The following is a 27,383-nucleotide window of genomic DNA, read 5'->3' on the forward strand; positions in this document are numbered from 1 at the left end:
GGACTCACAACCTTTGGGTGCAGATGAGGCCCCCTTACTGTGTAGACCCGGCTCTCCTGTGCCCAAGCCTCTGGCCGCAGAACTACAAGAACTCGGACCCTGTCTTTTCCAACACACTTTGGGGCTTCGGCAGGTATCACGGTATCACACTGCATTCCCATGATGTCATTTAGCTTTTTTAAACTGTGGTGCTGCGCAGCCACTATTTCTGCCCCCCAGCATCACAGTGTATGTCTCTGGCTGAGCTAGGCCACCATGGCCCCGGGGCCTCTGCTGCAGGGGCGCTGCTCTTCTCTGGAGACCACCATCCCTCCCCCCTCAGGACTGTGCCTGTCACTCTGCTTTGGGGAATTTTGTCCCCTTTGTTGTATTTGGCATTTTTGAGAGGCAGTCCAAAGCAGGGGTGCTTGGGTGTCAAGGTTCTATAGCTCCTGTGGTTTTAGGCCTGACGGCCTTTCTCTCTCGTGGGGTGGGTGGGCTGGGCGGGGTGGGGGCATGTGGAAGAAGCAGCCACCCGGAAGCACCGCTCTCTGGTCCTCAGGGCCTTGGAGCTCCAGACTCTTCCCTGGGTGGATTCTCTCGCTGGACCCACAGGCCCTCCTTGGCACTTGACCTCTGCACCAGCCCCAAACACGCCTGCTGTGCCCCAGACGCCGACGTCCTCTGAGTTCTTTTTCCAGAAACCTCGTTCTCTGAGTTCTTTTTCCAGAAACCTCCTTAGCTGCTCTGTAAATCAGCTGATGGAAAGGTGAGTGTGTGTGTGTGTGTGTGTGTGTGTGTGTGTGTGTGTAGGATTTCTCAGTCACACACCCAGGCTCTGCTTAGGATCTGTTGGTACATCCTGTTGAGTGAATGAACACACTGGCCCTGCCCTGGCTTCTCAGGGATGCTGAGTGAACAGCTGGTAGGAAGGTGTGTGGGCTGGGGGATGAAGGGTTTTATGGGCTGTAATTGACACCTCTAAGGTAGGCTCTGTTTACATTCTTTCTGGCACTTACTAGCTGGGTAAAGTTGGGCCAACTGCATAACCTCTCTGAGCCTTGGTCTCTTCTTGTGTAAGACAAATGAACAGGAAGCATATGGTGTGCGCGTCTTTGTGGTGGTTTATGATACCCTGTTGACTTTTTAGGGTGTGGCAGGGAGAAAATGGGACACTGTAGGGCAGAAGTTTCCTGGTGAAACACAAGCTTTGCGTGGAAAGATCTGGCTCGGGGACAAAATCAGGAATGTGGAGGCAGGAAGAGAGAGGCTGACGCTGAGGTAAGAGGTCAAAGCGGGGACTGTATGGAATCATCATAGGGTTCTGTCCTCCATCAGCTGCCTCCCAGCGGCCCTGAGTCCCAAGCAGAGGGAAGTGGATGGGAAATGGAAGGTGTGGTTAATCCAGGAGAGGGCAGGAGAGCGAGGAAGCCCCAGGCTCTTCCAGGGCCCCTCGCTCTCCATCCTTAGGGGGGCTGCCCTCTCCCAGGCAGCTTGAGAAGGCTCTCCCCTGCTCCCCCTCCCCGCCCCTCCCATCCTGTGGTCCTCAGTTGACCCCCTGGCTACCCAAGCAGAGGGAACTGCGCTGTTGGCAGTGACCGGGGGAAGCGCTGCAGATTATTGCGGGGAGTTTGGTCCAACTCTGCCCATTGATCAAAACCCATTTTTCCTAATTTAGTCAGATGGCTTCCTTAAGAACATTCATGTTTCTACCAATGAATACATTTGCGGAATCTATTCCAGGGTGACATCCCCGCCTCCCCACACCTGCCCGCCCCCCCCCCTCCCCCATCCTCCAGGAAGCCACACAGCTTCCGGGCTAGTTTGATCAAGATGAGTAAAAGCAAAACCATCTGCTTTCCTTCCACAGCTGATTCCAGCATCGCTGCTGTAAAAGACTTGTCTTCCAGGTGGGCCCGCGATTGAGGGGGGGGTGACCCCCTTTGCTGAGATGAAAGGGCTCAGCCTGCAACAGAATGCCTCCGTGCCGGCATCAGGCTTCCAGTGAATCACATCAAAGGCCTCCCTGCCACTGCTGGCCCCTTCCAGCTGCGGAAAATGGGCTCATCAGACACAGGAAGAGTTCGCTGCTCACAGGAGGCGGTGCTGATTTCCAAGCGTGGAGCTGCGGTTTCCCCCTCACCTTGAGCTCCGGGCTCCGGAGGGCCCTCCGCTTGCCCCAATGGCTCCTTTGCAGGTATGTGGCCTCCTGAAAAAGAGCGCTGTGACTGCCTCCGCTCCCTCCTGGCTCTCCTTCTCTAATTAGGCTGTTACCATTTGAGCAATATCTGGGGCTTGGGTAGAGACTAGCAGGGACACTGTCGGCAATGGCCTCTGCATAATTGTGTTGATGAAGAGGTACAAGGCTAGAAATGTTGTCTTCCTTCAAGATCAAGATCCTGCGCTTGTGGGAACCTTGATTTTTCTGGGCCAACTTGTGTTGGCTTAATTGCTCACGAAGGGCATTTTTTCACAGAGGTTTCAGCCTAGATGATTTGGTGTAGTTCTGCAGCCCGAGCCCCAGGTCTCCCGGACGGGTGATGGGAGAAGGTCACAGGTCTGGTTGTCTGTCCTGGGGTGGCGGCAGGGGAGCCCTGTCCTTGAGTCAGTGTCTTGGGATGGGACAAGGTTGGTGCCCAGCTGGGGTTTGATTGGAGAGGCAAATTGGGTGGTTATTCCTTAGGGCAAGATAAACAAAACGAGGCTCCCGGGTTCTGGCCTCCCTTCTAAAAGCCATGGCTCTGTGGGGTCCTGGAGAAAATTCAAAGCAAAGAACTCTGGCTCAAATAATATTAGATTTTTTTTTTAATTTCACGTGGCTCATAGCAGTTGGTATTCATCCAGTATCTGTATACCCTCTTACATTTCCCAGTCTCCCTTGCAGCTGGGTTGGGGCCACGTGACTACTTCGGCCAACAGACTGAGCAGAAGTGACACGTGTCGCTACTGGGCTAAGGTAGTCAAAAGCTGGTGTGCCACAGAGAACTTGGAGTCAAGCATTCCAGATAAAAGTGGGCAACCTGGAGCTTCCCTGGTGGCGCAGTGGTTGAGAGTCCGCCTGCCGATGCAGGGGACATGGGTTCGTGCCCCGGTCCGGGAAGATCCCACATGCCGCGGAGCGGCTGGGCCCGTCAGCCATGGCCGCTGAGCCTGCGCGTCTGGAGCCCGTGCTCCGCAACGGGAGAGGCCACAACAGTGAGAGGCCCACGTACCACACACACACAAAAAAAGTGGGCAGCCTGACCCACACCTGACTTTTTGTAAGAAATACACCTTTATTGTGTTATGCCTCTGAGATTTCATGGTTTAGGTCTTTCTGCAACCTCGCAGTCTCTCCTAAGACATGGCTCCACCAAATGCTACCAGCACAAGGGAAATAGCCGTCTCATATTTGTCTTGAGAGATGTTTTGGTCATGGCTCATGTAAGAAAGAGAAAACCCCTCCCCCAACTCGTCACTGTGCCTTTCACCTTTACCTTGGACATGTCTGTCCTCGTTCAACCCTGCTCACGGCTACTTCCTGATCAATTGCTCAGGGAGGCTCCGCCTGCTTGGGTCACGTGCCCACACCTCCACCAATCACTGAGTTTAGTGGGATTGGGGTATTTTGACTGGCCAACCTGGGCTGGGGAGGTGGGGCCATATGATTGACAGTCTCAGCTGTTGGGGTTTGGGCAGTTTTAGAAAAGAAAAGATTCTAAGCAGCTGAAAATGTCCACTGCAAGTGCCGTTCCTGGGACCAACGTGAGCCAGAGAGCTAGAATGGCTCAGATGCTTCAAGAAGACCTTACTGCCAAGGTCCCAGGAAAGCTGTCTGGCCAGGTACGAAGGTGTGTAAGCGGGTGGGGGGATCATGATCTAAATGACTCACTCTATCTGCTTGTTGTTAGGGGTAAGGAAGGAATGTTTACTGAGAAAGGATCTCACTTGCTTTGATGGTTGAATGGCTTGGAAGTGAGGGGCAGGAACCCTGGAATTGAAGGCGTGTCTGCAGTGGCTGTGGGCGCTGGGGATGGGAAGGGCATGAGGTGTTGTCCGGTGCTTTTGTGGGGAGGATGGAGCCGTTCTGCCCAGCTTCCCCGCAGGAGCGGGGCCTCACGACCTCTCATCGCTGCAGAGATTCTTCCTTCTCCTCTTTCTCCACAGCCTGACTTCCGTTCACATGTCTCTTTGCACGAGGCTCGTTGTGATTCCTTCAGACTGGTGGGAGCATCAGTCTCGAGTCTCCTGACCTCTCAGCTCCACTCCCCAGAGCCAACCGCCACAGGCTCTGGGACCTCATCCCAGGGTCTCAGGAAGAGATCATCTGATCGACCCCGCTTGGGTCAGGTGTCCATCTGTGGCCAATCAGCTGTGGATGTGGTAGACACATGGCACTTCAGGCTGCCCATTCTAGGGCTATGAATGTGGCCAGTTGGTGAAACAGATGCTTAGGAGAGGAGCCAATTATTTTCATCACTTGTGTAGACCAAAAGGTAGGTCTTTGGACTCCAGATCCTGGGCTCTGAAAAATGGAGTGAGGGAGGCAAGACCTAGGCTCCAAAAAAATTAAGTGCAAGAGGGCTGAGGCTCTGGATCCTGCCATGCCCTGTGTCAGTACGTGCAGCAGCTTTTGCTAGTTCACTGAAACCTTCGGGACCCTAGAAAGGGCCCCCAGTGTACTCTCAATGCAGGAACATTCTTGAAGTAATATCCATCTCCCCAGGATATTTCTGAGCAGACAGAGTTTAGCTCTTTTCTCAACTTAGCATAGTACTGGACAACAGTTACTCTGTCGAAAGTCTTAGAATAATCCTCCAGAGACTAGAGACCGCTGTCATTGGTCACATAACCTCTGCTTACCCTGCAGGTACTGGAATGATTGATGTGTATGTCAGAGCCCTGGGCTGGTGAGCCTGCAAACCTCCCGCCTTTGCCCCTACTTCACTGTGTGGCCTCGACAAGCCCAATTCTCTCTCTGATGCTCAGTTTTCTCATATGTGTAGAGATGGGTCAAATGGCGTAATCTCTGGTGTTGCCGATGATGGGAAGGCAGTGTGGTGCAGTGGTCAAGAGTGCCTACTTTGAAGTCAGACAGCTCTGAGTTTGAATCTCAGCATCCCACTTATCCGCTGTGTGATCTTGGGAAAGTTACTTAACCTCTCTGAATTGCAATTTCTTATCTGTAAAATGTAGGTAATAGTGGTGTCTACTTCACAGGGTCTTTTTAAAACAAGGATTAAATGCACACAAAGCATTTAAGCTGTAGCTGATGCATAGCAAATGCTCAACAAACTTAGCTATTTTAAAAAATCTATTGTTTTAAAAGATATATTTCCCAGGAGTCTCTTCTAGAGACTTGGGGTCGTGTTTTTAACAATGATGCCCTTTGGAGGGTGAAGTTTGGATTTGGAGGAGGGCTGGAGAGAAAGGGAGGATGCCAGAATGGAAATCCATGTGGTCTTCTAGCTCAGGTGGGTACAGGGATGATGCATGGGGATGGGACTTGGGCTAAGGGCTAGCGAGGAGGCAGCTGGGTCCAGGCCAAGCGGCCAGGGTGACCCAAAGCCCTGGGTCCTAAATGTTGCTTCTTGATAGGACACTGGCCTTTGTGGCCCTGGGAGGCCCACTGGGTTGGATGGCAGGAATGCAGTTGATGAGGACCCTGGGACTCCTCCAGGCGGCTGTTGGCCCATGAAGCTCTGTGTGGATGTGACCGTGCTGTGGCCCATGGTTACGATTGCCTCTCATGGGCAGGAGACTGACGGGAAGGATTCAAGGAGGGGCCAGGTCCAGGCCACCAGGATGTGATCCCAATGCTGGGGGCAGAAAACTCGCAGGTTCTAGGTCAGGCAATAGTCAGGTCTCTGAGACCTGAGAGGGGCCAGGCTGGGGTGGGTGGGGCAGGAGGTCCACAGGTCCAGGACTTGCTCTTGGAACTCTGAGCGACAGTGGAGCCCAGCGATCATGGCTGAGCCACTAGGACCAGAGCTGGGGGCTCTGGCTTTACACTAGCTCCTGGAGGAGCCTGGGGCTGCCTGAAACACCCATCCCAGCCAGGATGCTGTAGGGAACAGAAGCAGGAGGGGGATGAGGTGGAAGTGGGCGCCCCAGCGGGCCCAGCTGTGAAGCAGAAGCAGGCGTGAACAGGAGATTGACAGCTGCAGAACAACTGAACATAGCAATTGCTTCGAAGACGCAGGGCTTGTGTCGGGACGTCAGAGGTCAGGGCGAGCATTAGAAAGTTACACCAGGGCACATGGCACTAGGGGCAGACACACAGTTGGGCCCTCCCAAACCACTGGATGGTCTCAGCATCAACACTGACTTTCGTCCATTGAACGTTAACTATGAAAGTTTACCATGGGCCGTTACTGTGCCAAGAAAGCACTTTGTGTGTGTTGTACTCAACCCTGACATTGACCTAGAGGCGTAGGGGTCATCCAGTTTTTTGTATGTTTGAAGAGATAGGCTCAGAGAGGTAAAGTCACTTATTCAGATCACACAGCTGGTAGCTGGTAGAGTCACGATTTGAAACCAAGACTGACCGGCTCCAAAGCACAGCCTCTTGACTGCTCTCTGCACCATCTCACTGGCACCCGAGCCCCGTCTGTGCTGCTCTTTTGCCCTTGCTCACAACTTTCCAGTCACGTTCCTTTTTTTCCCACTCAGTGATCATCTGAAGGGCCAGCCCAGGGCCTTGACTCATGCTCTTCCTTAGCCTGGAGCACTCGATTCCTCCCCAGCCTGTAGGTTCCAACCTAATGCCACTTCCCTGAGGAAGTCTAAGCCCCGGTCTGACCCGGGTCTCCTGGCTGTGACTTCTCAGAACATCCTCCCTTTTCCTTAGAGCTGTTATCACATATCTTTATTTGTAGTCCTTTGTCAGTTTCAGCCGCAGGCTATGAGGTGGGTGGGGTGGGGGGAGGGACGGCGGGGTTAGTCACAGCTGGATCCCCAGTATCCAGGAGGCCCCCATGTATCTGCTCCCTCAGCTCCGGTGCCCAGTTCTGCCCTTGGTGGCTCTGGGAGCCTCTTTGTGGCATCTCAGCTTTTTGCTCACGTGTGGGTCTCCTGGATACTGGGGTGGGTCAGGCAGCAGCCCTGCATCCCCAGGCCTTTGCCTCTGCCAGGGGAGGGTGGGGCAGACCCCTGAATTGTTTGGACAGCTGACCTTATCTCTGGACTCCTTCACCGGGGCCTGGGGCAGAGGCCTGGGGCTTGCCACACCTTAGGATGTTACCTGGCTCCCTGGGCAGGCACCCCGCCCCTTGTGACTCGGAGGCGCAGATGCGTTGGCGGGGCGAGAGAGGAACTGTGTGCTGACATCTGGCACCCACGCAAGTCTCTCCCCCGCTCAGGCAGGAGACACTAATGTCATTAAGTCAGTTTTTAAACCGGACAACGTTTTTGACATTTCGGCCGAGAAGCCTGAGCACAAAAAGTTTCTTCCCTCCTGTTGTGCATCTCTAAATAGTAACTCCGGAGCTATAGGACTCGACTTAAAAGCCCGGGGCCGTTTGCTCATAATTCTAATAACCATCCAGAATGAGATCGCTTCACATTCACCTTATTTCTTCCCTCATTCATCTTCTAGTCAGATCATTAGGAACTCCCTGATTCTTCTCCCAACCTCGATGTTCTATTATTTATATATTATACACATTTCTCTATTGAGTCCCTGGGAAATGGGGAAAGGGCCACAGAGGATGGGCTTTCTCCTCTGACAACAGCCTGGGAAACTGTCTTTTCTTCATCCATTGATCCAGTTTAATCCACTGGCATTTGAAATCTTCCAACTAAAAATATTGCCAAAAGGCTTCTTCTTGGGGTCCTAGTGAGCCTGGGACAGTTCAGGGGGATGAGCCAGTGACCACAGCTTGGCAGGAGGGTGGGAAGGCACGATATTACTCCATTTCTTCTGTGGCCCTAATCAGGGCTATTGCTTATTTTGTGGGAAGAGATGTTTTAATGTGCCCGTATCAGCTTGGTTTGACAGGTTGGAAAGCTACCATTTAAAGATGACATTTATCTTTACTGTTTCTTGGTTTTTCCTGATGACAAAAGAAATTGTTGCTTGTTGAAGACAATTCAAACCTACAAAAATATATAATGTAGAAAGTGATTGTCCCTTATAATCCTTCCACTCCTAGAGATGACAGTACTGTGGGTTGTACTCTAGATTTTTTTCCTATACACATACAAACATAAGTTAGAATATATCATTACATACAATTGTTTTGTTGAAAAAAATGTGTGCCACACTCCATTTCTGATTACTTAATTTCACCAAATTCTTGGGGTTGAGGGCTGGCGTGAGGGTTGAGAATTAGGAAAGGCTGTCCGTCACCCACAGTGCTGGTAATAAAGGGATGGAATACTGATGGCTTGTGTTTTAGCCCATGTCAAAATATCCTTTCGTCCAGAGGCCAAGTCAGAAATGCCTCATCACTTGCTGGTTCCCTGTGTTTCCCATGGGTACCAACCTCACTCCGTGCTTCTTTCTCCATATAGTGTATTGTGGCCTCCAATCTCAAGGTCTACCAGTGTCAAAATGTCACCGCTTCCTGCCCCCCTTCAGCTGGCTCCTGAAGTCCAGAAAAAGACAAATAGGAAGAGCAAGGTGCCTCTGAGCTTTGGCACAGCTCTACAAATTCATGAGTGCCAGCTTTTTTCTTTGAGATCTCATCCTCTGCTGAATGTTTATGTGGTCTGAATGTTTATGTCTCCCCCAAATTCATATGTTGAAACACTAACCCGCAGTGGTATTAGAGGTGGGGCCTTTGGGAAGGTGATTAGGCTGTGAGATCAGGTCCTTCCTGATGGGATCAGTGTCTTATAAAAGGAGGCCAGAGAGAGACCCTCTCCCCTTCTACCGTGTGAGGACGCAGGGAGAAGATGCTGGCAATGAACCAGGAAGAGGGCCCTCACTGGAACACGACCACGCTGGTGCTTTGACCTTGGACTTCCAGCCTCCAGAACAGTGAGAAGATGAATTTCTGTTGTTCATAAGTCACCCCATCTGTGGTTATTTTCTTATGGCGCCTGGAACTGAGTAAGACAGTCCTCCAAACAATGCAATAAACACTTTTGTTTCCAATGAACTTCAAAGTCGCATTTTCAAATAGTTTTCCTAATATGCGTTAAGATAAATGATATTTGGTCTTGGCTGCTAGGACCAGATTTTTCACCTCTAAGTTTTAGTCCACGTGTTGAGGTGTTAATTTAATACATTCAATGGCAGAACAGATGAGCTCACTGTGCCGAGCGTTTTCTCCAGGAGAGAAAAGTATTAACCATAACAACAAAATAAGACAAATGACGTGCAGATCAGTACACTTATGAAGTACAGTACCTGATGATTGCGATGGCTCAAGCTCTTCTGATAAAACATTGCTCAAGTGAGACACATTCATTGTCAACATTTCACAGCAGCAGACCACAAACAGGTAGTTCTGCAGCTTCCCTGGTGGCACAGTTAAGAATCCACCTGCCAATGCAGGGGACACGGGTTTGAGCCCTGGTCCAGGAAGATCCCACATGCCACAGAGCAGCTAAGCCCGTGCGCCACAATTACTGAGCCTGCGCTCTAGGGCCCGCGAGCCACAGCTACTGAGCCCACGCTCCACAACTACTGAAACCTGCGTGCCTAGAGCCTGTGCTCCGCAACAAGAGAAGCCACCACAATGAGAAGCCCGTTGACACAACTAGAGAAAGCCCGCGCAGCAACGAAGACCCAATGCAGCCAAAAATAAAATAAATAAATTTTTAAAAAACAACAGGTAGTTCTGAGTAGCAGCAAGAGCTCTCATATCAGAAGGCTCACTCCAAGCCTCAGTTTCCTCATTGGTGAGATGGGGAGTAAGTGTTGCTCTGCCTCCTTCTCAGGGTTCTTATGGAAATCAAGACAAGTAAGAAAGGTCAAGGGCGTGTACAGAAGATATTTGTCTTCTGGGATTGCCTGGTATTCAAATACTTTTCCTATTTGGGGGGCAGGTGGGAGGGAAAGCTCTGCCTCCCGTACAGGAAAGGAAGGGGCTCGGGTACCCCTGTACATGGGCACGTGGTCCAGGCTCAGCCGACCCAGTGCTCTGGCCCAGGGCACTGATTCTGGAGTGAGTGATGCCCAGAGGTAGGGGACAGATCAGAATGCATCCTGATGGCCGTGGGACCAGCAGGTAGAGGTGGCGGCTCCAGGAGTGGCCAGGGTATGTTCTACCCGGATTCCTGGCTTCCTGGGTTTCTCCCTGCTTTTGAACCTGCTTCTCCCCATTGGTGCTGTGAGCTACCAGATAATCTGCTTTTGCTGTTTAAATCACCTCTAACTGGCTTCCGTCATTTTCAGTGAAGAGTCCTCTGTGAGCTGCGCCCCTGGGAGGGATTTCTCTGTGTGGGATGTGGCACAGTGGTTCCTCCCCTGGAGGGACCGAAAAATACAGATGCCTGGGCCCTGCCCCTGAGATTCTGAAACAGCCAATCGTGGGGAATTTTGGTTTAGGTGGTTCTTTGAGCTGGAGGGGACTCAGAAGTCACGGTTCCACCTCCTAATCTGTCCAGGGCACAAAGGCAATGTCTTCTTCTAGAAAATGGGCACAAGTGTGTCCATTTTCTCCCTCAATTGCTTGTCCCAGAATTCCTCCCGGCTGGTTAACCGATATTTGGAAACAGCCGTATGCACAGGGAGAGGCATTACAGCATCGTGTGTAATTTAACGATGTGGAGACACCTCTGATTAACCCAAACAACCTAGTGATTAAAAAACCCATGGCTCAGCTACTTGAAGGAATATTATGCAACTGCTAAAAGTAATGTTTGGGCAGAGGTTTTCAGTACCATGAGGAAATATTTATAAGCGAAATCTACATAAACAAAAAGACATCAGAAAACCTGCCAAAATATTTATAGTGCTGTGTAGTTTTTTTTTTTTAAACAAAATGCAGATCTCTCCTTTCTTTTCCTTTTTTCCTCTTCACAATGCTCAATTCAGTCAAACTAGTTCGTTACGTGTAGAGAATTTCCATCGAACTAGTTACAGGGAAATGCTGACTGAGAGGACAGTGGCAATTTTGAGGCCAAACGTAAGGCGTGAAATAGTCATGGGCTAATTACTTCCCCCTGGGCTTTCTGCTTCCTGTTGGGGCCGCTGCCACCGATGGATGTGCAGGTGACAGCATGGTTTGCTGTGAAGGTTGAAAGGCCAGGCTTGCCCCGAGCTCGGAGAACGTCAGGCTGTATGACGTGATCCAGTTACTTTATGATTTCCCTCCATGACTTTTTATCCAAATGAAACCAGTGTTTGAAATGAACTGTTTTCCGGCTTGCAATAATATAGATCAAGAAAATAATGAAGAGATTCCCCAGGTAAAATTTAATATCTGTATTCATTAAAAATTATATACTTCTAGTCTTAACTCTTCTTAAAAAATTGCCATGAATAGGTAGAAGGGATTCATTTATAACTTCATTCATTCATTCATCTTATGTTTACTGAGAACAGAGCCGGGACACCCTTCATTCACTTGCGTCATTTCCTAAACTCAGAGCTTCTGGTATTAGTTCAGGCTCAGTCTGGCTCTCAGAGGCTTTGGGATTCTGGTCTTTGCTCAGGTGTGCCACAGTTTTTTGGTTCATTGAAGAGGTTTTACTCTGCCTTCTCCTGGTGCTTAGCTGAGATGGGCAGCTCAGTTAGGTTCGGCCATCCTCCCAGGAGCCCTGGGCAGAGACTCCTGCCCATCTACCCGCAGTCTTTGCAGGAGGGGAAGTTCTGCCAACCAGCCCTTCAGGTCTGTATATTAGGTAGTTTCTAAAGAATAGGAGGTCTGTTCTATTCCATTTCAGTCTATTCCAGTTTAGCGCATTAAACAAGAAAGTTATAAAAAAGAAGGAAACCCTGCCATTCGAGACAACGTGGACGAAGCTTGGCAGTACTATGTCAAGTGAAATAAGTCAGACGAAGAAAGACAAATACCGTATGATCTCACTTATATGTGGAATCTAAAAAACAAACAGCAAAACAACAACAATAACAAAAGAGCAAATCAGAATAAACTCATGGAAAAAAAGATCAGATTTGTGCTTACCAGAGGTGGAGGGTGGGGAATGGGGAATTAGATGAAGGTAGTCAAAAGGTAACAGGCTTCCAGTTATAATATGAATAAGTACTGGGATGTAATGTACGGCATGATGACTATAGTTAACACTGCTGTATGATATATAGGAAAGTTGTTAAGAGAATAGATGATAAGAATTCTCATCATGAGGAAAAAACCATCTTTTTCTGGGTTTTTCATTTTTTTTTTTTGTATCTATATGAGATGTTGGATGTTAGCTAACCTTACGGAGGTAATCGCTTCACAGTATATGTAAATCATGTCATTATGCTGTATACCTTCAACTTACATGGTGCTGTATGTCAACGATATCACCATAAAACAAAAAAATTTAAAATTAAAAAATTAAATAACAAAACAGGGATGTTACCCTGAGCCATGGTCTGTGCTGGGATTGAGGTGGATATAAAAGAAGGTTAGGAGCTCTATGCATGTTTGGAGGCAGGATAAACATACAAGTAGGGAGGTTCTAGGACACCCTCCAAGGACACTGTTTGGCATCCCACTCCAATTTGCTGTTGCCACTATTGGTTAGTGGTCGTCATTCAATCATTCTTTAGTTTGTTTCTTCCACACACCTGCTGTGTGTTAGGTGGGCACTCTGCAAGCCCTGGTAGCCCAGGGACGAGGAAGACAGAGTCAAGAAGCTCATGGTCTTGCAGGGGAGATAAGAAGTGCATAAATGACTATATAATAAAACGGAGAAAATTGTACCCTCTGAATTTCTGCTGATTCTACTTCACAGCTCTTAAATTCTTTTCCTCCCCATTCCCACTGCCATTTCTTTTCTCTTTTGGATGACTGCGTAGACTTCCTAACTCACCTTCCTGCCCCAAATCCAACCACCACACTCCCGTCAGATAGACGTGTCCAAAATCTAGACGTGTACTTCTCGCTCCAAATCCTCCAGGCTCTACACAAGGCCTTCCATGAGATGGCCTCCACCTCCCCTTTTAGCCAGATCTGTTGTCTCAACCTGCCTCACGATCTCCATGGTACTTGTCCTATGTGGCTCCTTGACTTTGTACCTGTCATTCTCTCTTCCAGGAACTGTCTCTTGACTTGTTCTCCCCAAAGACTCTTGTTCATCCTTCAAACCTCAACTCATGTACCAAATCATCTGGAAAAACTTCCCTGGCCTCCTCCACTTCATTCATTCATTCATTCATTTATTCATTCAGCTCTTTAGTGAGAATCCATTATATGCCAGGCATGGTGCCAGAAATATGATAGAAAACCAGTGTGGTATCTGACCTCATCGAGTGTCAAGCTGAGTGGTAGACAGAGATGCTCACTGAACAAGTTTACAAATAAATGTAGGATTATAGATTGTGATGAGCAGTATGAAGAAGATGAAAGCAGGGCACTCTCAGAGAGGGTAGCCAGGGCTCCTCTCTCAGAATGTTGTACAGCGGCAGGGTATCAATCCCTACTGGGTGCCAACCTCTCACCCAGAGGAGACGGTCTGACCAGAGGTACGATGGGAACCACTTGGCTCCGTGTGATAGGCTGGTTCAGTTGTCTCTGGCTGTGACAATACAGTCCTTTACTGGATACCTTCTGGGGGATTCTGCCCAGTTCACAGTGATCTTCTTGAATTGCCCCCCTCATCCTTGGCTACAAACCCCTGTAGTGTGTCTGTACCATGCAGCACCCTCCTCAGCCACAGTTGGATGTATTAGAACAGATACCTAATCCAAATTAGGTGATTCACATTATTTCTCCGCAGAACTTGAGACCTAAAGATTCTAGTACAGGCTGGATTGGTCTCTAGAATAAACTAGGTGGGAACTTGGGAGCCAGGGATGGCCATTTCCTTCTGCCTTGTGAACTGAGAAGAAGGTGTGCTGGGGAGAACAGAAATGAAACACAGAACAAGGGCCTTCTTGAGTTCTGGGAAACAGTCCTACATCCTTTGGATGAATTCCCCTTTGCTGCCTCAGCTTAGCTTATGTTGGTCTCTCTTTCTTGCAGCTTAAGAATTCTAGCTGTACAGATCCAGCAAATCATCAATGCAGGCCAGGTGAAGACAAATCTGTCACCTCAGCAAAGACTTTGATAGAGACACTCAAGGCACATCAATCAATGGAGTCAGGTGGACAAGACTGGCAGCTTCTTGGCTGACCTTGGAACATTTCATGCGTAGTTTTGGCATCTCGTGCGCCCCACGTCTACTCCAAAGTGAAATTATCCAGATAGCTGTTAACAAGCCCATTAGTATGTCTACTTCTAATGGTTGGTTGGTACCTGTTTATACATCTCCCATGTTTACCTAGGTAGAAACTTCTATTTTTTGGGGGGAGAAGTTAGCTTTGCCAAATATGATCTTGTTCTAAATCCTGCAGGGGTACTGATGTTCTGCAGGTGCACTGTTTGCCAGGTCAAATTTGTCTTTTTCTGTTTCCTTTCTAAAAAAAAAAAAAAAAAAAAAATCTCCCTCCTATATCACAAAGAGAAGGGTTTTTGTGGTTGGATTTTTTTTTTTTTTTTGGCGGTTCACAGGCCTCTCACTGTTGTGGCCTCTCCCATTGCAGAGCACAGGCTCCGGACGTGCAGGCTCAGCGGCCATGGCTCATGGGCCCAGCCGCTCCGCGGCATGTGGGATCCTCCCGCACCGGGGCACGAACCCGTGTCCCCTGAATTGGCAGGCGGACTCTCAACCACTGCGCCACCAGGGAAGCCCTGTGGTTGGATTTTTAAAAGACTTTTATAATTAAAATTAGCTGCTTTTGAGTTCTGGGATTTACTCTCCTCTTGGGTTATATATTAGCTAATCGGTGTCAAAATAAGTCTACTGAAAATCACATTTCCTTCCACAGTCTGAGAAAAATAAATGAAAAAAGAGGTCCTATTTCAGTGGCCTTGTTATTCTTCCTACTTGATTTGCACAGCCTGAGTCTTCTGCTTTCGTCCATACCAACCGTAACACAAAGGTCACAAAAATCCCTTGACTTATTAAATGTGGTAATAGCGTCATTGATGCAAATATGGGGTTAACCCAAATATTTCACAGTTTGGAGATTTTCAACTAATAAGAGGAATCAAGCACTGTATTTGGGGAAAGATTAAGGTCACTGGCCTTCATTTGAGTTGATTGGTCTCTTGAAATGAGATGCTAATTGTGAAATTGATAGGCAGATTTCCATTTGATTTTACCCCCAATAGTTTATGTTTATAATTAAAATAATAAAAATGGAAAATGTTCAGTTCAATCAGCATAATCTCCCATCTATTCTCAAGCAACATTACCGAAGTGAGATGCATCTGTGCGTGTAAGTCGCATTTCCTTTTACTTTGCCTCTGCTGGCTGGAAGGAAGGGGAGGAATAAATTGCTCAGAGTCTAGATATGTTGACATCTCCTCAGAAACCAGAGAGGAACAACCACAATGTTAGAATGAAAAGAAAAGCCAAAAAAGAACTAGAGCCACTTTTATGTAAATAACAGAAAATTCTTATTGTTTGCAGTTAACGTTATGACTTGGTTCATACATGCAAGCAGTACTCAACTGGGTACCTACTCTGTGCCAGGCACTGTAGTAGGCACTGGGAATACAGAGGTGAATATGAAAGTTGGGTCCCAGAGCTCATGGAGCTTACCTCTTGTTAGGGAAGGGTTTTAAGCAGGGGAATGACTTGATCTTGTGCTGTTTCTGATGGCTGATCACCCTGACTGCCTTGTAGAAAAGGCACAGGAGTGAGTGTGAGTACAGGCAAGAAGACTAGTCAGGAGACTCTTGTAGTGGTCCAGGTGAGAGATGACAATAGTTTAGACCTGGTGGTGACAGTGGTGAAGGCAAGAAGTGATGAATGTAGCATATCTTTTGGAAGTAGAGTGGAAAGGACTTGCTGATAGATAAGATATGGGGGGGGGGGGTGAAGAATAGAGAGGAATAGACATTTTCCCCCAACCTGAATTTATGGTGATTCCATACTGTAGGTGGGAAGTTTGGGGAGCAATTAGAAGCTCCGTGTTGGATATCTTGGCTGTGGGATGCATCCAAGTTGATTGACATGTTCCTAGTTACCTGGACTCCAGAGGGGGTTGGGGAGTTCAGTCCTTGACAAGGCCCTTTCCTCATTGACAAGGGAGGCAGACTCATCCTAGATGTGGGGAGCACTGAAAAGTGATTTGCATGCGACTTTAGAATGGGAAAAAAATCTTGGCCTGCTGGTACACTGGGCAGCACCAGAAAAAAGGAATTCAGTGAAGATGTATGAAAGATTCTAAACCCAAAGACAGAATCTGTTCTGGAGAGGTGGGGAGGGAGACATGGTACTTTGCATTATACAAGGAGGGGTTTGGAGAAGAATTAACTCCATAGGAGGCAAAGGGGAAGAGTATGACGAAATGCGTGTGTGTCCTTGGGCTGCCTCCATAGTGGGGAGAGTCCTGACTTGGGAGCCAGACAGATCTGTGTTCTAATCCAGATGCCATCACTTACAAGCTCTGTGTCTTCAGGCCAGTTATTGAATGTCTCTGCACACATACTTTGAAAAATTTTTGTCTCCCCCAAACACTGAAGTTGTTAAGTTAAAAACTAATTTGTTTCCCCATTTTGTGTTGAGCAAGGATATATCAAACTGCAGCTTGAAATGTCAGGTCAACTTGAGAGAGTGTGATCACGTGAATTGAAATAATTGCAGCCAAAAGCAAAGGCAGCTTTCTCCAGGCATAGGTCTTATCTTGCATGAATGGGTCATTTCAGCTGTGATTTTTAAAACCTTGAGACAAGCTTTTGTGCCCTTGAGGCTGTCTTCTCAGATGCCAGAGTGGAGACTATTGGGTCATTTCCCAGGAGTATCCCAGGTGATAAACTCAGGGAAGTCCAGAAACTTTGACTACTTCTGTGATTGGGAACGGATCAAAGGAAATAGAAGTGTACTCCTAAGAATTAAAAGACCTTCACAGCACAGGCAACAGAGGCAAAAATAAACAAGTGGGGTAACATCAGGCTAAAAAGCTTCTACACAGCAAAGGAAAACCATCAACAAAATGATAAGGCAACCTACAGAATGGGAGAGCATATTTGCAAATCATAAATCTTTTAAGGAGTTAATACCCAAAATATATAAAGAACTCATAACTCAACAGCAAAAAAAAGAAAAAAGAAAAAAACCAAACAAACTGATTAAAAAATCTGCAGAGGAAATGAATAGACATTTTTCCAAAGAAGACATACAAATGGATAACAGGTACATGAAATGGTGTTCAATATCACTAATCATCAGGGAAATGCAAACCAAAACCACAGTGAGATAGCACCTCACCGCTGTTAGAACGGCTGTTATCAAAAAGACAAGAGATAACAAGTGTTGGCAAGGATGTGGAGAAAAGGGAACCCTTATGCCCTGTCGGTGGGAATGTAAACTGGTGCAGCCACTATGGAAAACAGTGTGGAGGTCCCTCCCAAAACTAAAACTATCATATGATCCAGCAATTCCACTTCTGGGTATATAAGACATCATGGAATGAAATGAAAATAGGATAGCAAAGAGTTATTTGCCCTCCCATGTTCATTGCAGCGTTATTCATAATAGCCAAGATATGGAAACAACTAAGGTGTCCATCAATACATGATGGAGAAAGAAGACGTGGTATATATATACACAAGGGAAAATTATTCAGCCATGAGAAAGAAGGGAATTCTGCCATTTGAGACAACAAGGATGGACCTTGAGGACATTATGCTAAGTGAAATAAGCCAGATAGAGAAAGGCAAATACTGCATTGTATCACTTATACGTGGGATCTAAAAAAAAAAAAAAAACTCGCAGAAACAGAGAGGAGAAAAGGAGTTGCCAGGGCTGGGGGTGGGGGAAATAGGGAGATGTTGGTAAAGGGTACAAGCTTTCAGCCATAAGATGAATAAGGTCCGAGGAGCTAATGTGAAACATGGTGACTATAGTTGATAACAGTGTGTTGTATAATTGAAGAGAGTAGAACTCAAATTTTCTCACAGGCAAAAAAGAAAAAAAGAAAGAGAAAAACAAATATCGTATGCTAACACATATATATGGAATCTATATCTAACCAAAAATGGTCATGAAGAACCTAGAGGCAGGACGGGAATAAAGATGCAGACCTACTAGAGAATGGACTTGAGGACACGGAGAGGGGGAAGGGTAAGCTGGGACAAAGTGAGAGAGTGGCATGGACATGTATACACTACCAAACGTAAAACTGATAGCTAGTGGGAAGCAGCCGCATGGCACAGGGAGATCAGCTCTGTGCTTTGTGACCACCTAGAGGGATGGGATAGGGAGGGAGGGAGGGAGGGAGGGAGACGCAAGAGGGAAGAGATATGGGGATATATGTATATGTATAACTGAGTCACTTTGTTATAAGGCAGAAACTAACACACCATTGTAAAGCAATTATACTCCAATAAAGACGTTAAAAATAACTATAAAAAAAGATAAGTATGTGAGATGGTAGATGTGTTAATTAATTAGATAAGGGGAATCCTTTTGCAATGTATATGCACATCAAATCACCACGATGTAAACTTTAGTTTTTTATTATTATTTTTTATAACCACACAGAGGACTATTCCAAGTGACTTTATATATATATATTTATATTTATTTATTTATTATTTTTGGCTGTGCTGGAGCTTAGTTGCTGCATGCATGCGGGATCTAGTTCCCAGACCAAGGGATCGAAACCAGCCCACCTGCTTTGGGAGCACGGAGTCTTACCCACTGGACCACCAGGGAAGTCCCACGATGTACACTTTAAATATCCTACAATTTTATATGTCAATTTTACCTCAATAAAGCTCAAATTAAAAAAAAAAAAAGACCGTCACATTTTAGGAAGAGGTATGCTTTTTTTTTTTTTTTTTTTTTTTTGCGGTACGCGAGCCTCTCACTGTTGTGACCTCTCCCGTTGCAGAGCACAGGCTCCGGACGCGCAGGCTCAGCGGCCATGGCTCACGGGCCCAGCCGCTCCGCGGCACGTGGGATCCTCCTGGACCGGGGCACGAACCCTCGTCCCCTGCATCGGCAGGCGGACTCTCAACCACTGCGCCACCAGGGAAACCCGAAGAGGTATGCTTTTTATGTCCACATTCTAGGAAGGCCTTTAGCAAAGAATATTGATCATCCCTCCATCTCTATCAATTTTTATATCCCATTAGGAATAGGGAGAGACTTTCTGTCTTGGGAACTCTCTTGGATTGTGGCTGTGTGATGTTACAGCATTGAAACTTAATTCCAAATCCAGCTGTTTGGTCCACATGAGGCCAGTAATGCCTGATACTTTTTTCACTGCTGGATTTTCTGTCTTGATGGCTTCTGCATGGACACAGACCTTGATGAATCAGCCATGTTTCCCTACATGTGTACTGCACACCAATGCTTCTTGAGTTTTCCTGTGCACATGAGCCACCTGGGCATCTTGTTAAAACGCATACTCTGATCCAGCAGGTCTAGGTGGGGTCTGAAGTTTTACATTTCTACCTAGCTCCCAGGTGATGCCCAGTCTTGCTGGTCTGGGGATCGCACTTTGAGTAATAAAGTTGTAGAACCCTAGTCTGTTAGTGGAACACACGTTGCTCAAGAAAAATAAAAGGAGAGGGGATGTCTGTGTACAAATAGGTTTGGGAAAAACCATTACACTCTTATTCCCTCTTATAGATTTATAAATATATTTATTTATTTTTGGCTGCGTTGGGTCTTCGTTGCTGCACGCGGGCTTTCTCTAGTTGCCGTGAGCGGGGGCTACTCTTCATCGTGGTGTGCAGGCTTCTCATTGCGGTGACTTCTGCGGAGCACGGGCTCTAAGCACGCGGGCTTCAGTAGTTGTGGTCTGTGGGCTCAGTAGTTGTGGCTCGTGGGCTCTAGAGTGCAGGTTCAGTAATTATGGCGCATGGGCTTAGTTGCTCCGTGGCATGTGGGATCTTCCCAGACCAGGGATCAAACCCATGTCCCCTGCATTGGCAGGCATACTCTCAACCACTGTGCCACCAGGGAAGTCCCCCTCTTACAGATTTAAAGTGTACCTTATTCACATCTTAAAAGATTGGAGAAGTTCTACAATTAAAAAAGAAATGGTTTACTTATTTTACTCAAACTCATTTGATCATGAAATTTTTTCTTTTCAATGAGAACCATTAACATTCAGTAGAATTAGTGTTCTTCGTATCAAATTTTGGATGACAGTTTGAGGCACCAGAGACACAGACTGTCCTACAATCCTGTTGATTGTAAACAGTAACTAGGCAGTCACCCAGGAAAATGCTTCAATGTGTGATAATTAGGAACATGGGCTCTGAAACTGAGTCAAGGCCTGAGGCTGAATCTTGGCTTTTCTCTTAAGAGCTCTGTGACTGTGGGTCAGACAGTCAACTTCTCTGTACCTCAAAGATCCTTTAAGTGGAAGCTGATATTACAGTTGCAGGGGTTGGCAAGACAGATGATGCTGGGCATGCTGGCTAGAGTGAAAAGTGCTCAGGACAGAGAAAATCTAGGAGAACAGTAATACAGGAAAGAAAGGATGTCTGAGCATCAAGGGCCCCTGGAGACTGTCTGATGCAGAACCCTCACTTTATAGATGGGGAAATGTCACACAGTGGAAATAATCTACCCAAGGTCAGCAGCAGAGAGCAGACCAGGTCCTGGACCTCTGGCCTGAGCCCCCTGTACCCTCTATCCCACCGTGTCGGCACATTATCAAGCCACCCAAGTAACCCCTTCCGTTTCCTTGAAAGGAGCCATCTTTTTTCCAACATAGCGTTTTGGGAGGAAAACCTGGTCTTCACGGGTGAAGCCCCAAATCAGCTTCATTCTTCCGTCAACACTGAGTGTTTGCAGCTGTGGCCCAGAGCAGGAGGAAATAAAGATTCTACCTGTTGGCACATTTCTCACTGAGGAGACCAGGCAAGGGGCCCCCCATGGCAGGTGGGTCAGAATCCTCTGCTTACCAGGTCCCTTGAGGGAATGGTGGGGACCTTTCCAGCCAGGCAGTGCCCATGGGGTCTGTGGGACGTGGTACAGCCTGTGAGGGCCCCTGCAGAGCCTGGGCCAATTTTGTAGAGACCAGGGAGTGCCCCGGGCCCACGTGGTGAGGGATGAGGCTGGAGGGAATGAGCTTCGGGTACCTAGCCCAGCCCTGTTGCCTCTGGGCCTTGGGCAGGGGCTCTGCTTTCTCCTTCCACTTGCAAAAGGACAAGAAGTAAACAAATGCCTCAGGCTTTACAGTTCCTGAAGATTTTCCATCAGGTTTCTACTGTGAATCTCAAAACATCCCTGGAAGATACCTCCCATTGTTGGTTTTCCTATTTGAAGGCGAAGAAGAGACCCAGGGGAGTGGATGAGACCAGGTGAGACCAGGGGGGAGACAGGAACTTGATGCCCGGTCTGTCCTCACCTTCAGTCCCATCCCTTGTCCTCACACACCCTTCTCCAAACAACGCAGATGGGTGCATTTGGTCTGACAGCTGAGGGCTGTCACCTCCTCACTGGTTTCCTGAAAAAAAAATTATTCCTTAACCGCTCTCACTTCCAGTTGGGAGGCTTGGCGGAGTCCTGAGAGCATAGTGAGCTGCTGTCTCACCAACACCCTCATCACTTAACACTCACAGGGGAGGGAGCTTAGGTAGTTCGGGCACATCTCCTTTCTTCTTTCTTTCTTATGATGGCCCGTGAGTGGATGGGGCCGGGTTTGTGATTCTCCTTTTTATAGATGGGGGGGACTCAGGCTTAGAGGTGGCAGGATTGCTCCACAAGTTTGCAGGGGAGCTGGCACTAGAACCCAGGGCGTCGGGTTGGTCCAAGACATGCCAGAAGCTAGACTAGAGGCCACCATGTGCTTGGCCCAAGCTCCTCTGATACTGCCACAACCGGGAAAAATTGTTTCCTTTGATACAGCTGTGCCAAACTAGAGGAAGTGTGGGCTTTAAGATTCATCTTGCTGCTGCCCGAGACTCAGCCTGACCTGCAGTCAGCCCGAGTGTGTGTGTGTGTGTGTGTGTGTGTGTGTGTGTGTGTGTGTAGGGGTGGGCGTGGGGCTGGGGAGGCGAGGGCAGAAAGAGCCCCAGGCTCTGTGCCAAGTCCCTGCAATTTCCCAGGAGGGAGGCCAGCCTTCAGGCAGAAAGCCAGGAGTCTCCCTCACTGCTCCAGCAAACGGGTCCCAGGAGCTGTCCCCCGTCCCCGCTGCTGATGGGTAGCATGGGGCTGAGGAGAAAGGGCACGGCTGTGCCCCCCGAGGGCTCCCACCGAATCTGGGAGGAAGCCCGTGTATTTGTCTCATTTCCCATGCACCATTTTGACTTATTTTCCTGGTCCAGAGAGAGAGCTGCCACGTAAACTAAGGCTGCATTCTAGGGGGACTGTGGGCTCCTTGGAGTCTGTAATTGGGGCATTGAAAGGATACAGAAAAGAAAAAAGTCCACAGAGGAGTGGATGATCTTTTATACTTAAAGATCCCCCCTCGATAAAAGCGACATATTACAAACCTCTTTCTCCTCTCGAACGTTTCTTGCTAAGTGCATTCTGATGCCACATTGAAACGCAAAATAGCTGGAATCAAGCAGGCACCGAAGGCTATTTATATGCTAATCTCTATTTCCCAAGCTGAGGCAGGAATCTCGGGCTGGGTGCCGCTTCTAATGATGGCTCGGCTTTAACCTCTCTGGAAGAAAGAAAAGTATTTTCCTTAAGAAAACAACTCAGTTTCTTTAAGATGAAATGTAATTATCTATTATCAGATGTCCCTTAAAATGCAAGGCCTATTAAAGCTGCTAAAAATATTGAAGCCCTAATTTCACCATAATAGCATTTTAATTTCAGCAAATCACGGCTCTATTGTTACAGGACATTTTGCGGTAGGAATGTGGTAAGAGGTCCATCTTAGCTTTTTTCTTAACATTTTCCTTTCTTTGAGAAGCACAATTAAATCATTGCAATCATCTAACCTTGCTCGACACAAAATTTTACTTATCAAGCGCGAAAACAATGGTCATTAGCATTTAAAAGAATTTGTTTTAAAAGTAGCTAAAGTTTAATTGCTTTAAATATTCTTGTTGGAATTTGCAGCCGCTGTTGGTTCAACGTTCATATTAAAGAGAGACGGTGTTTAATTGATCGCTGAATTCCATTGAAAAATATTTACTTTCTTTCCGGGCAAAGTATGAAAGAGATGTCTTGATGGACCCTTGAGGAGGAACGGTTTGGGGGGAAGTCACTGCATGTAGGGAGTTGCTGGCAAATGACCCAGAGACACACTCACCCCTGTGTGGGAAGCGTTCTTGGGAAATTTTCTTGTGTAAATTTCTAAAAATGAACACTCCCTCTCCAAACTTGTTTTTGGTAGACTGCTAGAAGGAGCGTGTGTGCTCTACTGCAAAATCCTGGAACTTGTATTCTTGTTTTTTAGAGACCCGTGTGTACTGAGGACAGTAAAGAGGGGTCCACTCCTGAGTGGGCTTACCTTTTCACACAGGGGGTGAGGGGAGGGCTGCGGGGTGGGATGGGACCACTTTCCTATGGGCCTTTTGCCCACACCTGTTGGTGAAAGTAAACTCACAAACCGAGATCAATCCACATCTCCCTCTTCTTTTCTTTGAGATGACATTTTAGGGATCTTAGTGGGGCTGAGTCACCACTGAATCACACCAATTTTATAGAATTTCTGAGTTCCAGGGAGAGGCTCTGACAGGCAGGAAGAGCAGGGATGAATGAATGGGGTGGGGCATGGGAGGGGAATCAGCTCAACAGGCTGCTGATTGGGGTTGACAAAAAAGGTGTAAGTGGGACCCTAGTAGTCAGTACTATTTATTGAGCACTTACTATGTGCCAGGTACAGTGCTGATTTCTTTATTTGCATCCTTCCCCTTAATCTTCACAATAATCCTCTGATGGAGGCTAGTATCTCCATTTTTCAAATGTGGAAACTGAGGCTCAGAGAGGTTAATTTGTCCAAGCTTATGCAGCCAGTAGGAGGCAGAACCCCACGTCAACCTGAGGTCCACCTGGCAACAACTTCCATGCTATGTGGCCTCCTACTAATAGTTTCTGTCCTTAGTCATCACCTTAACTCAGGCCTCCAGCCAGACTCAGTTCATACTGAAGGCTAGTTCCCCTGATGCCATGCTCCTTCCTTCCTGCCCCCTTTGCCTTGGGAACCTCTAGGCCCAGGTACACATGGAATTTGAAGAGTCTCCCTCATTCTTTCCCTCTTTGGGTCTCAGTTTGCTACCTGTAAAATGAGGCCCTTAGATGACCCAGTCTTCAAGAGCTTTTCTAGGTCCAAGTTTGTATGGATTCGGGTCAAGTCCACAGAAGGGTTTTGAGAGCCTTCTCTGGGCCAGGCAGGTGTAGAGATGGGTCACATGGGCCCCTGCCCTCTAGATGAACACTTCTGACAGCCAGCTCAGTGCAGCTGGCTGTCTTCCAGTTCGTGTCATACAGCTGGACAGCGGCAACTGTACCCAGCGCAGCACAAGTTGGGTTGTTCAGCGTCCCAAGGGCAATCTGAGATTTTTGCCTGGTTTTCCCCTTTGTTTGCTAGACAAACTCCTGCTTCTCTTTCAACCTCCAGCTCAAGAGTTACCTCTTCTGGCGAGACTTTTGACCCCTTTTCAAGCCCATATTTCCCTGGATCTTCCAGCATTTTTCTCTGATAGCATCTATCATAGAAATTTAAGAATGCAGCCCAGGTTAATTTCCTGGCTCTACTACTTAGCAGTGGATGATCTCAGGTAAGTCCCCTAACCTCACTGAGCCTGTTTCTATATCAATACAGTGGGGTAATAATAGTGTCCACCTCCCCCTCTGGTCATGTAAGTACCAGATGAGATTTGTATAAGGCTCCTAGAACCATGTCTGGGACACACATACACTTGATGCACATTACTTATTATTAATGTAGTAAAGGGACTTACTTATGGGTGTGTACAGCCAGGCTGTGTGCTCTGTGGGCTCAGCACCACCAGATCATCACTTGTCTATCTCTGTGGCTAATACAGAGATCACTGCACAGCAAAGAGCGCTGAACAGTAGACAAGGGCAGGTGTTCAGATCCTTGTCCTGCCAATTACCAGCTGTGTGACCTCGGGTAGGTTCTATGACTTCTCTGGCCTTCAGTTTCTTCATTTGTAAATGGAGACGTGTACTTACAGGACCCGTTTTTTATTTTTTTAGCAATTTTCTTTGTATGTATACGCTTTTTAATTGAAGTATAGGTGGTTTACAATGTTGTGTTAATTTCAGGTGTACAGCAAAGTGATTCATTTATATATATATGTATGTTATATATATATGTATTCTTTTTCAGATTATTTTCCCTTAGAGGTTATTACAAAATATTGAGTAGAGTTCCCTGTGCTATACAGTAGGTCCTTGTTGATCATCTATTTTATATATAGTAGTGTGTATATGTTAATCCCGAATTCCAATTTATCTCTCCCCCTCCCCTTTCCCCTTTGGTAACCATAAGTTTGTTTTCTATGTCAGTGAGTCTATTTCTGTCTGTAAGTTCATGTGTATCATTTTTTAGATTCCACGTATAAGGGATATCATATGATATTTGTCTTTCTCTTACAGGACGCTTTTTATAAGATTATTGGGAGGATTAAACGCGAAGGAGGATTATTGGTGAAGTTAACTCCTTGTCCAGTGTGGTTGTAAGATCTCAACCCATGGTATCTGTTAGGTTAACAGACTCTCATTAATAACTGACATCTGTATTCCACTTATACATTCTTATCCCATTTAATCCTCACAACAGTTCTGGGAGGGGCCTCTGGCTCATCAAGTTCTGACAGTTGGTAAGAGGCAGGTTCCCTGACCTCACATCCCCTCCCTCACTGGGCACCCCATGACATTTCATATCATGAAGATGGATGAGGAAATGATTCTCAAATAGGCCAAATAATCTTCCATAAAAGTTAGGTGGGGTTCGGATTGTGGCTTGTTAGGAATTCCAGCTAAATTGATTTTATAATGTTGGGTCTTGCATTGACACCTCCAACTAGAAGCTGCACTTGGGTTTTGTACTCTTCAGGGGCTGTTATAAATTTGATTCTATCTGAAATAGCAGATTTCAAGTTGAAGTCCCCTTTGTCCACTCTGGAATTCAGATTTATTTCTATAAGACCAGTGCAATTTTCTTATCTTTGTTACAAATTACTACAGTCTGGGTTAATCTCACGCAGCAATAAAGCTGTTTGCCTAGGAAGATTCCTGCAGTGTCAGACCTGATGAATGGCTCCCTCTGGCTATAATAATTCAGTGTAGAACATGGAAGAACTTGATTCTTCTGTAGAAAACTCCACCAGTGTGCTTGGCTGCTCAGATTGTTGGAGATCAGAGACTGTCACCTGGGTCAGGACATCGGAACTTTTGTACCTGTGCTGCTGAGGCACTCCGTGATGAAATGGTGGGGCAGGCTGCCCCTCTGCTTCGTAAAGAAGGCAGTCCTGTTGCAGTTTTCTGAGTGTGGCCGTGGATCAGGTGACTACAACAGAACTCAGTACAGACAGGGTGGTCTCAGGGGACGAGGGAGTGAATGGGCTGGTCTCAGAAGCAGAGAAGAATGCGCTGTACGGGAAGGAGCAGAGGGCTTGTGTTTCATTTATTCCACAATTTCTGTAGTTTTAAAAATCTAATATGTACCATTGATTAGCACATGAACTACTGACTTGATAAGAACGCTTTTTGGAAGGGCCAGGGGAATGAAACCACAACCTCTTTCAATGTGCACATGGATTTTCAGACGCAATGTTGAAGCCATTCAAGGGAGACTGAGATCTGAAGGACAGTAAGAGATGGTGTGTGTGTGTGTGTCTGTGTGTGTGTGTGATTTCTGAGCAGGTGTGGGTGTTTGGGAGAAAGAGCATTCAGTGGAGAGACTAGCAGGCCCAAAGCCCTTGAGACGGAGGGCTTGCTCAAGAAATGGAAAGAAGGGCAGTGTGACTTTGGGGGAAGAGGTTGTGGGAAGATGAAGCTGGGGCCGGCTGGGGACATGACAGCTTGTGAAGGACCTTGTAAGCCAGCTAAAGAGTTTAGATGTCATTCTGAGGACAAGAAAGGTTACTGAAGAGTTTTAAGTAGAGGATTGATATATTCTGTATTTAGAGTCCGTGGGAGGCAAAGCAACATCAGCTTGGGAAGATAATCGGGGGGAAGCCGAAGCAGCATTCACACAGCCTGGCCCCACCTGGGACAAGCACTGGTTTATTGAGCATCAGGAAGTGCTACCATATGAGGTACATAAATGACAACTCGAGAGTTTAAGAGACAGCACATTTCTTTTCAGTTCTGTGAGTCAGACTTAACCTGTTCTGAGTACCCATCCCTCTAGGCAGGCAATG

Source organism: Leucopleurus acutus (assembly GCF_964270905.1).
Source record: "Leucopleurus acutus genome assembly, chromosome: 2".
Lineage (NCBI taxonomy): Eukaryota > Metazoa > Chordata > Mammalia > Artiodactyla > Delphinidae > Leucopleurus > Leucopleurus acutus.